The following is a 10,000-nucleotide window of genomic DNA, read 5'->3' as shown; positions in this document are numbered from 1 at the left end:
CCTCCTGCTTGCTGCTACCGATCTCGCTACCAGTCTGACTGAGCCTTAGACAAGGAATGAACTCCGTATGCCTAAGTCAACCCACAAAACGAGTGTGCAGGCGTTGAGCTGACCGGAGAGGCATAATGTGCAAGCCGGGGATCCCCTCTGCATGCTACCGATCCCGCTGCTGGTCCAGCTGCCGCAACCCTCGGTCCAACTGGGGCTTAGACATGGAATGAACTCCGTATGCCTAAGTCAACCCACAGAACGAGCGTGCGGGCACTCAGTCGATCGGAGAGGCGGGATGCGTAAGTCGGGAATCGATCGGGTGGTAGGTGGGTTTAGGCACATCTTTAAATTTCTGCCATGCCAATGCCATTTTTATGGCTTGTAAATTCATACAATGGTCCCCCAAGCCTTCATGTGAAGTTTCGTTGCAAGATGACTCGTTTTCTATTTTTCACGATTTTTGAAACTTTTTACGGTTCGGGATTTTTTAAAATTTTTTTAGAAAGGATTTTGGCCCCAAATTTTGTAGACATGATCCTTCTATTTTTTTGGGCATGCACAAAAATATTCAGCTAAAAACTCGAAGTGGATAAGATTTTGTGATCGTTTGAAAAAAGTGTCCCCATTTCAGACACTTGAACGACTACCGGCAGCAAACCTGTAAAATCTCAAATGCTCTTTAAGGGGGTGTGAGTTCTCAGAGGTTTGATAAGGGATAGGGGGCCAATACAAGGGCCAAGTACCAGCACCCATCGCACATCATGTGCGCACACCCCTCCAGCCCCCCTTCCAATCGCCGGAACCCCAATGCCGCCGATCAGGTTCTCCGGTGGTGCTCTGACGATGCTCCGGCGATGTTGCCCCGGGTGAAAAAAATACGGCATCAGCACATGCCAGAGCCCAGCATGTGCACCGTGGCTCAAAATCGAACTTCGGCCAAGGCCTCGACCATCAATGGCACATGATGACGCATGGTGATCGCACATGCATCGACCATCATCAGTACAAGCTACCCTTCAGTATGGGCACTTGCCTAGACCGCCATCGGCACAAGCTGGGCCCTGGTGTGAGTTGTTGCCTCGATCACCATCGGCACATGCTGAGCCTTGGTGTGAGCGGTTACCCTGATAACCACTGGCAAACACCGGGCCCTGGTGCGGGCGATTACCTCGCGCACCATTGGCACACACTGGGCCCTGGTGCGGGCGGTTGCCTCGAGCACCATCGACACACGCTGGGCCCTGGTGTGGGCGCTTGCCTCGATCACCATCAGCACACGTTGGGCCCTGGTACGGGCCCTTGCCTCGATCACCATCGACACAGGCTGGGCCCTGGTGCGGCCGCTTGCCTCGACCACCATCGGCACACGTTGGGCCCTGGTGTGGGCGGTTGCCTCGAGCACCATCGGCACACGCTGGGCCCTGGTGTGGGCGCTTGCCTCGATCACCATCGGCACACGCTGGGCCCTGGTGCGGGCGCTTGCCTCGATCACAATGGGCATACGCTGGGCCCTGGTGCGATCGCTTGCCTTGAGCACCATCGGCACATGCTGGGCCCTGGTGGGGGTGGTTGCCTCGAGCACCATCGGCACACATTGGGTCTTGGTGCGATCGCTTGCCTCGAGCACCATCGACAGACGCTGGGCCCTGGTGCGAGCGATTGCCTCGATCACCATCGACACACGTTGGGCCTTGGTGCGAATGGTTACCTCGATCACCATCGGCAGACGCTGGGCCCTGGTGCGGACGGTTGCCTCGACCACCATCGACACACGCTGGGCCCTGGTGCAGGCGGTTGCCACCACCACCATCGACACACGCTCGGCCCTGGTACGGTCGCTTGCCTCGATCACCATCGATACACGCTCGACCCTGGTGCGGTCGCTTGCCTCGACCACCATCGGCACACGCTGGGCCCTTGGGTGGGCAGTTGCCTCGACCACCATTGGCACACACTGGGCCCTGGTGCGGTGGCTTGCCTCGAGCTCCATCGACACACGTTGTGCCCTGTTGCAGTGGCTTGCGTCAAGCACCATCGGCACACGCTGGGCCCTGGTGTGGGCTCTTACCTCGATCACCATCGGCACAAGCTGGGCCTTGGTGCAGGCTCTTGTCTTGAGCACCATCGACACATGCTGGGCCCTGGTGCGATCACTTGGCTCGAGCACCATCGACACACGCTGGGCCCTGGTACGAGCGGTTACCTTGATCACCATCGGCACACGCTGGGCCCTGGTGAGGCGGTTGCCTCGATCACCATCGGCACAGGCTGGGCCCTGGTGCGGGCTCTTGCCTCCAGCTCCATCGACACACGCTGGGCCCTGGTGCGGGCTCTTGCATCCAGCACCAGCGGCACACACTGGGCCCTGGTGCGGGTGGTTGCCTCGACCACCATCGGCACACGCTGGGCCTTGGTGAGGGCGGTTACCTCGATCACCATCGGCACACGCTGGGCCCTGATGGGGGCGGTTGCCTCGATCACCATCAGCACAAGCCGACCCTTGGTTCGTGCTCTTACCTTGACCACCATCGGCACACACTGGGCCCTGGTGTGGCCGATCACCTCGACCACCATCGGCACACGCTGGGCCCTAGTGGGGGCGGTCACCTCGACCACCATCGGCACACACTGGGACTTGGTGCGGGCGATTACCTCGAGCACCATCGCCTCGACCACCATCGGCACACAATGGGCCCTGGTGTGGGCTCTTGCCTCGACCATCGTGGGCACACGCTGGGCCCTGGTGCGGGCGGTTGCCCCGAACACCATCGGCATAAGCTGGGCCATGGTGCGGGCGGTTGTCTCGACCACTATCGGCACAAGTCGGCCCTAGTTCGGGCAGTTGCCTCGACTACCATCGGCACACGTTGGGCCCTGGTGCGGGCGGTTGCCTCGAGCACCATCGGCACACGCTGCGCCCTAGTGCGGCCTCGTTCACCATCGGCACACACTAGGCCTTGGTGTCGGCTCTTGCCTGGAGAACCATCGGCACACGCTGGGCCCTGATGCGAGCGGTTGCTTCGATCACCATCGGCACACGCTGGGCCCTGGTACAGGCGGTTGCCTCAAGCATCATCGGCACACACTGGGCCCTGGTGCAGGCGGTTGCCTCGATCACCATCGACACAGGCTGGGCCCTGGTGCGGGCTCTTACCTCCAGCACCATCGACACATGCTCGGCCCTGGTGTAGGCTCTTGCTTACAGCACCAGCGGCACACGCTGGGCCCTGGTGCGGGCGATTACCTCGACCACCATCGACACATGCTGGGCCTTGGTGCAGGCTGTTACCTCGACCACCATCGGCACACATTGGGCCCTAGTGCGGGCGGTTGCCTCGAGCACCATCGGCACAAGCCGGCCCCTGGTGTGGGCTCTTACCTCGACCACCATCGGCACACACTGGGTTCTGGTGCGGGCGGTTGCCCCGAACACCATCGACACAAGCTGGGCCCTGGTGCAGACGGTTGCCCCGACCACCATCGACACACGCTGGGCCCTAGTGCGGGCGGTTGCCCTGACCACCATCGGCACAAGCCCCTGGTGCGTCTCGGTCCCCTTCTGCATGTTATCGATCCCGCTACGGGTCCTGCTACTGTAACCCTCTATCCGATTTGATCTTAGACTGGGAATGAACTTTGTATGACTAAGTCAACCTACGAAACGAATGGGCAGGCACTATGTCGGCCAAAGAGGCGGGATGCACAAGCCGTGGATCGATCGGGTGGTAGGTATGTTTAGGCACATCTTCATATTTTTGCTGTGCCAATGCCATTTTTATGGCTTGTAAATTCATACAATGGTCCCCTAAGTCTTCATGTGAAGTTTCGTGGCAAGATGACTTGTTTTCTATTTTTCACGATTTTTAAAACTTTTTACGGTTCGGGATTTTTTAAAATTATTTTAGAAGGAGTTTTGGTCCCAAATTTTGTAGACGTGATCCTCCTATTTTTTTTGGCACGCACAAAAAAATTTAGCTAAAAACTCGAAGTGGAGAAGATTTCATGACCATTTGAAAAAGGTGTCCCCATTTCAGACACATGAATGGCTACTGGCAGCAAACCTGTAAAATCTCAAATGCTCTTTAAGGGGGTGTGAGTTCTCAAAGGTTTGATGAGGGATAGGGGGCCAATACAAGGGCCAAGTACTAGCACCCATCGCACATCATGTGCGCACACCCCCCCGGCCCCCCAATTGTTGGAACCCCAATGCCGCCGGTCAGGTTCTCCGACGGTGCTCCGGCGATGCTCCGACGATGCTACCCCAGGGGAAAAAAATACGGCACCAGCACATTCCCGAGCCCAGCATGTGCACCGTGGCTCAAAATCAAACTTCGGCCAAGGCCTCGACCATCAATGGCACATGATGACGCATGGAGATGGCACATGCATCGACCATCATCGACACAGGCTGCCCTTCTGTATGGGCAGTTGCCTCGACCGCCATCGAGACAAGCTGGGCCCTAGTGTGGGTTGTTGCCTTGATCACCATTGGCACATGTTGAGCCTTGGTGCGGGTGGTTGCCTCGACCACCATTAGCACACACTGGGCCCTGGTGCGGGCGGTTGCTCTGATCACCATTGGCACACGCTAGGCCCTGGTGGGGGCGGTTGCCTCGATCACCATCGACACACGTTGGGCACTAGTGCGGGTGCTTGCCTCGACCACCATCGGCACACACTGGGCCCTGGTGCGAGCGGTTGCATCGACCACGATCGGCAAACGCTAGGCCCTGGTGTGGGCGGTTGCCCTCAGCACCATCGGCACACGCTGAGCCCTTGTGCGGGCACTTGCCTCGATCACCATCAGCACATGCTGGGCCCTGGTGTAGGCGCTTGCCTCAAGCACAATCGGCACACGCTGGGCCCTGGTGCGGGCGCTTACCTCCACCACCATCGGCACACGCTGGGCCCTGGTACGGGCGGTTACCCCGGGCACCATCGATACACGCTGGGCCCTGGAGCGGGCGCTTGCCTCGACCAACATCGGCACACGCTGGGCCCTAGTGCGGGCTCTTGCGTCGACCACCATCGGCACACGCTAGGCCCTGGTGTGGGCACTTACCTCGATCACCATCGACACACGCTAGGCCCTGGTACAGGCGCTTACCTCGACCACCATCGGCACACGTTGGGCCATGGTGCGGGTGGTTGCCTCGATCACCATCGACACAAGCTGGGGCCTGGTGCAGGCGCTTGCCCCCAGCACCATCGACACATGCTAGGCCCTGGTGCGGACGGTTGCCTCGAGCACCATCAGCACTCGCTGGGCCCTGATGCAGGCACTTGCCTCGATCACCATCGGCACACGCTGGGCCCTGGTGCGGGCGATTGCCTCGAGCACCATCGGCACACGCTGGGCCCTAGTGTGGGCGGTTGCCTCGACAACCATCGGCACACGCTAAGCCCTGGTGCGGGTGGTTGCCCCGAACACCATCGGCACATGCTGGGCCCAGGTGCCGACGCTTGCCTCGATGACCATCGGCACAAGCCGACCCTTGGTACGGGCTCTTGCCTCGACCACCATCGGCACACGCTGGGCCCTGGTATGGGTGGTTGCCTCGACCACCATCAGCACACGTTGGGCTCTGTTGTGGGCGGTTGCCTCGACCACCATCGGCACACGCTGGGCCCTGGTGCGGGCGGTTGCCTCGAGCACCATCAGCACACGCTGGCCCTTGGTGCGGGCTCTTACCTCGACCACCATCGATAGAAGATGGCCCCTACATCGAACACCATCGACACATACCGAACCTTTGTGTGGGCACATGTCTCGAGCTGGTGCGGGCGGTTGCCTCGACCACCATCGGCTCGCGTTGGCCCTTGGTAAGGGCACATTCCTCGACCACCATCGACACGTGCTGGCCCTTGGTGCGGGCACATGCCTCGACCACCATCGGCACCTGCGCACCCTCGGTGTGGGATTTGCTTGTTTGGAAAAAGTGTCCCCATTTCAGATATTTTAGTGTCTACTGGTAGCATATCTGTAAAATCTCAAATGCTCTTTAGGGGGTGGTGGTCCGATACCCCCTCTCCCCCCCCACGGGGGGAGTAGGTGTGCGTGATGGGCCTCCCATTGCATGCATCCAGGACAACGTCCCTCAAGCAAAATACAGGGCGTGCATGCCTTTCGGCCATTTTTGTCCGACAAATGGTTGCTCTGGTGATCGACAGGTGCCCATGGCCCCAATCGGTTGGCTTGCATGTAGAAAAAAGGAGTCGAGCACCAGCCCGTGCACGCGGTGGATGCTGTCCTAGACCCCAGACCAAGTCCCTGAATCAGGCAACGGCTCTCTGGGGTGGTGCGAGCAGAAGCTGCGGTTGCGGGCTTGGCCCGGCCAAGTCTCTCAGTTTTGACGGTATCGCTGTCCCTTCTCATCGGCCACAAAAATGCCTTGGCCTCAATGAGGCCGTGCACGAAGCTGATGCTGCCCGAGACCCCAGGAACAAGTCCCTGAATCAGGTAACGTCCCCCTGGGGTAGTGTCAGCGGAGCTCGCACATGCGGTCTCGGCTAGGCCAAGCATTGGTGGTATCGCACCGTTGTTGCCTGTCGGATGGCAGGGGCAGTCTCGTGGCCCTTGCTCATGTTATTCTCATGCCAAGCGGTTGTGGCATGGCCTCGCGCGTCATTTCCTTCGCTCACTCATCGAGTAATCGATCGGGTGGGTTATGGACCGGCGTGCGTGGATGCTACCACTTGTACGCAATGGGCATATGAGTGGTGCTATGGTTGTGCGTGTTGGCAGGCTCCGTGCTCGATGCATCGAACTGTCGACCCATCATCCTCTTCAATCTCCCCTCGTGCGGTCATCGTACCCCGTGGGCACGATCGGGATCCTTTGCTGCATACCTGAATCGATGGAAACCGGATGTCTCGCCATCCCTCATCAGTCTCTTGTCCCTAGGGGCCACGGGTCGGACGTCAATCATGGTCGGTGTCCCAAGCATGCCACCCAATCTTCCCTGGCCGCATTGCTGCATCGATATTCGATCGTGTTCTCGGATGCGAAACATTTAGCGGGCGCGGCCTCTCGGCCCCCGTTCCTCCGATGCTACGCATTTCACGTGCTCGACACCAATCCCCTCTGTGTGCGGGCGCTGAGCCGATTGGAGAGGCATAATGCGCAAGCCGAGGATCCCCTCTGCGTGCTACCGATCCCGCTGTCGGTCCAGCTACCGTAACCCTCGGTCCGACTGGGGCTTAGATATGAAATGAACTCCGTATGCCTAAGTCAACCCACGGAACAAGTGTGCCGGCACTCAGTCGGCCGGAGAGGTAGGATGCGTAAGCCGGGGATCGATCGGGTGGTAGGTGGGTTTAGGCATCTTCAAATTTTTGACGTTCCAATGCCATTTTTATGCCTTGTAAATTCATACAATGGTCCCCTAAGCCTTCATGCGAAGTTTCGTTGCAAGATGACTCATTTTCTATTTTTCACGATTTTTGAAACTTTTTGCGGTTCGAGATTTTTTAAAATTTTTTTAGAAGGAGTTTTGGCCCCAAATTTTGTACACGTGATCCTTCCATTTTTGTTGGCATGCACAAAAAAATTCAGCTAAAAACTCAAAGTGGAGAAGATTTTGTGACCGTTTGAAAAAAGTGTCCCCATTTCAGACACTTGAACGGCTACTGGCAGCAAACCTGTAAAATCTCAAATGCTCTTTAAGGGGGTGTGAGTTCTTAGAGGTTTGATGAGGGATAGGGGGCCAATACAAGGGCCAAGTACCAGCACCCATCACATATCATATGCGCACACCCCCCGGCGCCCCCAATCACCGGAACCCCAATGCCGCCGATCAGGTTCTCCGGCGATGCTCCAGTGATGCTACCCCAGGTGAAAAAAATACGGCACCAGCACATGCTTGAGCCCAGCATGTGCACCGTGGCCCAAAATCAAACTTCGACCAAGGCCTCGACCATCAATGGCACATGATGACACATGGTGATGGCACATGCATCGACCATCATCGGCACAGGCTACCCTTCGGTATGGGCACTTGCCTCGACCACCATCGGCACAAACTAGGCCCTGGTGCGGGTTGTTGCCTCGATCACCATCGGCACAGGCTGAGCCTTGGTACGGGCAGTTACCTCGACCACCATCGGCACACAATGGGCCCTGGTACAGATGGTTGCCCTAATCACCATCGGCACACGCTGGGCTCGGGTACGGGCACTTGCCTCGACCACCATCGGCACACAATGGGCCCTAGTATAGTCGGTTGCCCCAATCACCATTGGCACACATTGGGCTCGGGCGCGGGCACTTGCCTCAACCACCATCGGCACACGTTGGGCCCTGGTACGGGCGGTTGCCTCGATCACCATCGACATACGCTGGGCCCGGGTGCGAGCGGTTGCCTCGACCACCATCGGCACACGCTGGGCCCGGGTGCTGGCGGTTGCCTCGATCACCATCGGTACAAGTTGGGCCCCGGTGCGGGCGGTTGCCTCGACCACCATCGGCACACGCTGGGTGCTGGTGCGGGCAGTTGCCTCGACCACCATCAGCACACGCTGGGCCCTGGCACTGACAGTTACCTCGAGCACCATCGACACACGCTCGGCCCTGGTGGGGGCGGTTGCCTCGAGCACCATCGGCACACATTGGGCCCTGGTGCGGAAGGTTGCCTTCATCACCATCGGCACACGCTCGGCCATGGTGTGGGCCCTTACCTTGAGCACCATTGGCACAAGCCGGGCCCTACTGTCGGCTCTTGCCTCGAGCACCATCGGCACACGTTGGGCCCTGGTGCAGGCAACTACCACGAGCAGGCAACTACCACGAGCACCATCGGCACATGCTGGGCCCTGGTGCCGGCGGTTGCCTCGACCACCATCGACACACGCTGGGCCCTGGTACGGGTGGTTGCCTCAACCACCATCGGCACACGTTGGGCCCTGGTGCGGGCAGTTGCCTCCATCACCATCGGCACATGCTGGGCCCTGGTACGAGCGGTTGCCTCCATCACCATCGGCACACGCTGGGCCCTGGTGCAATTATCTCGAGCACCATCGGCAAACGCTGGGCCCTGGTATGTGCGGTTGCCTCGACCACCATCGGCACACGCTGGGTCCTGGTGAGGGCGCTTACCTCGATCACCATCGGCACACGCTGGGCCCTGGTATGGGCGGTTGCCTCGACACCATCGGTACACGCTCGGCCCTGGTGCGGGTGCTTGCCTCGACCACAATCGACACACACTGGGCCCTGGTGCTAGCGGTTACCTCGACCACCATCAGCACATGTTAGGCCCTGGTACGGGTGTTTCCCCGAACACCATCGCCACAAGCTGGGCCCTGGTGTGGGCAGTTGCCTCGATCACCATCGGTACAAGTCAGCCCTTGGTGTGGGCTCTTGCCTCGACCACCATCGGCACACGCTGGGCCCTGATGTGGGCAGTTGCCTCGACCACCATCGGCACACGTTGGGCCCTGGTGCGGGCGGTTGCCTCGACCACCATCGGCACACGCTGGGCCCTGGTATGGCGGTTGGCTCGAGCACCATCAGCACACGCTGGCCCTTGGTGTGGCCTCTTGCCTCGACCACCATTGGCAGAAGATGGCTCCTATGTCAAACACCATCAGCACATGCCGGGCCTTGGTGCGGGCACATGCCTCTACCACCATTGGCACGCGCTGGCCCTTGGTGTGGCCACATGCCTCGACCACCATCGACACCTGCGCACCCTCGATGTGGGATTTGCTTGTTTGGAAAAAGTGTCCCTGTTTCAGACATTTTAATGTCTACTAGTAGCATATCTGTAAAATCTCTAATGCTCTTTAAGGGGTGGTGGTCTGGCACCCCCTCTCCCCTCCCCCACGGGGGGAGTAGGTGTGCGTGATGGGCCTCCCATTGCATGCACCCAGGACAACATCCCTCGAGCGAAATACAGGGCGTGCATGCCTTTCGACCATTTTTTTTCGGTGACTGGCTGCTCCGGTGACCAGCAGGCGCCCATGGCCTCAATCGATTGGCTTGCATACAGAACAAAAGAGCCGAGCTCCA

Source organism: Durio zibethinus, chromosome 23 (assembly GCF_047325235.1).
Source record: "Durio zibethinus cultivar Kanyao isolate XHJ-2024 chromosome 23, ASM4732523v1, whole genome shotgun sequence".
Taxonomy (NCBI): domain Eukaryota; kingdom Viridiplantae; phylum Streptophyta; class Magnoliopsida; order Malvales; family Malvaceae; genus Durio; species Durio zibethinus.
Note: the sequence above shows the minus strand (reverse complement) of the source record.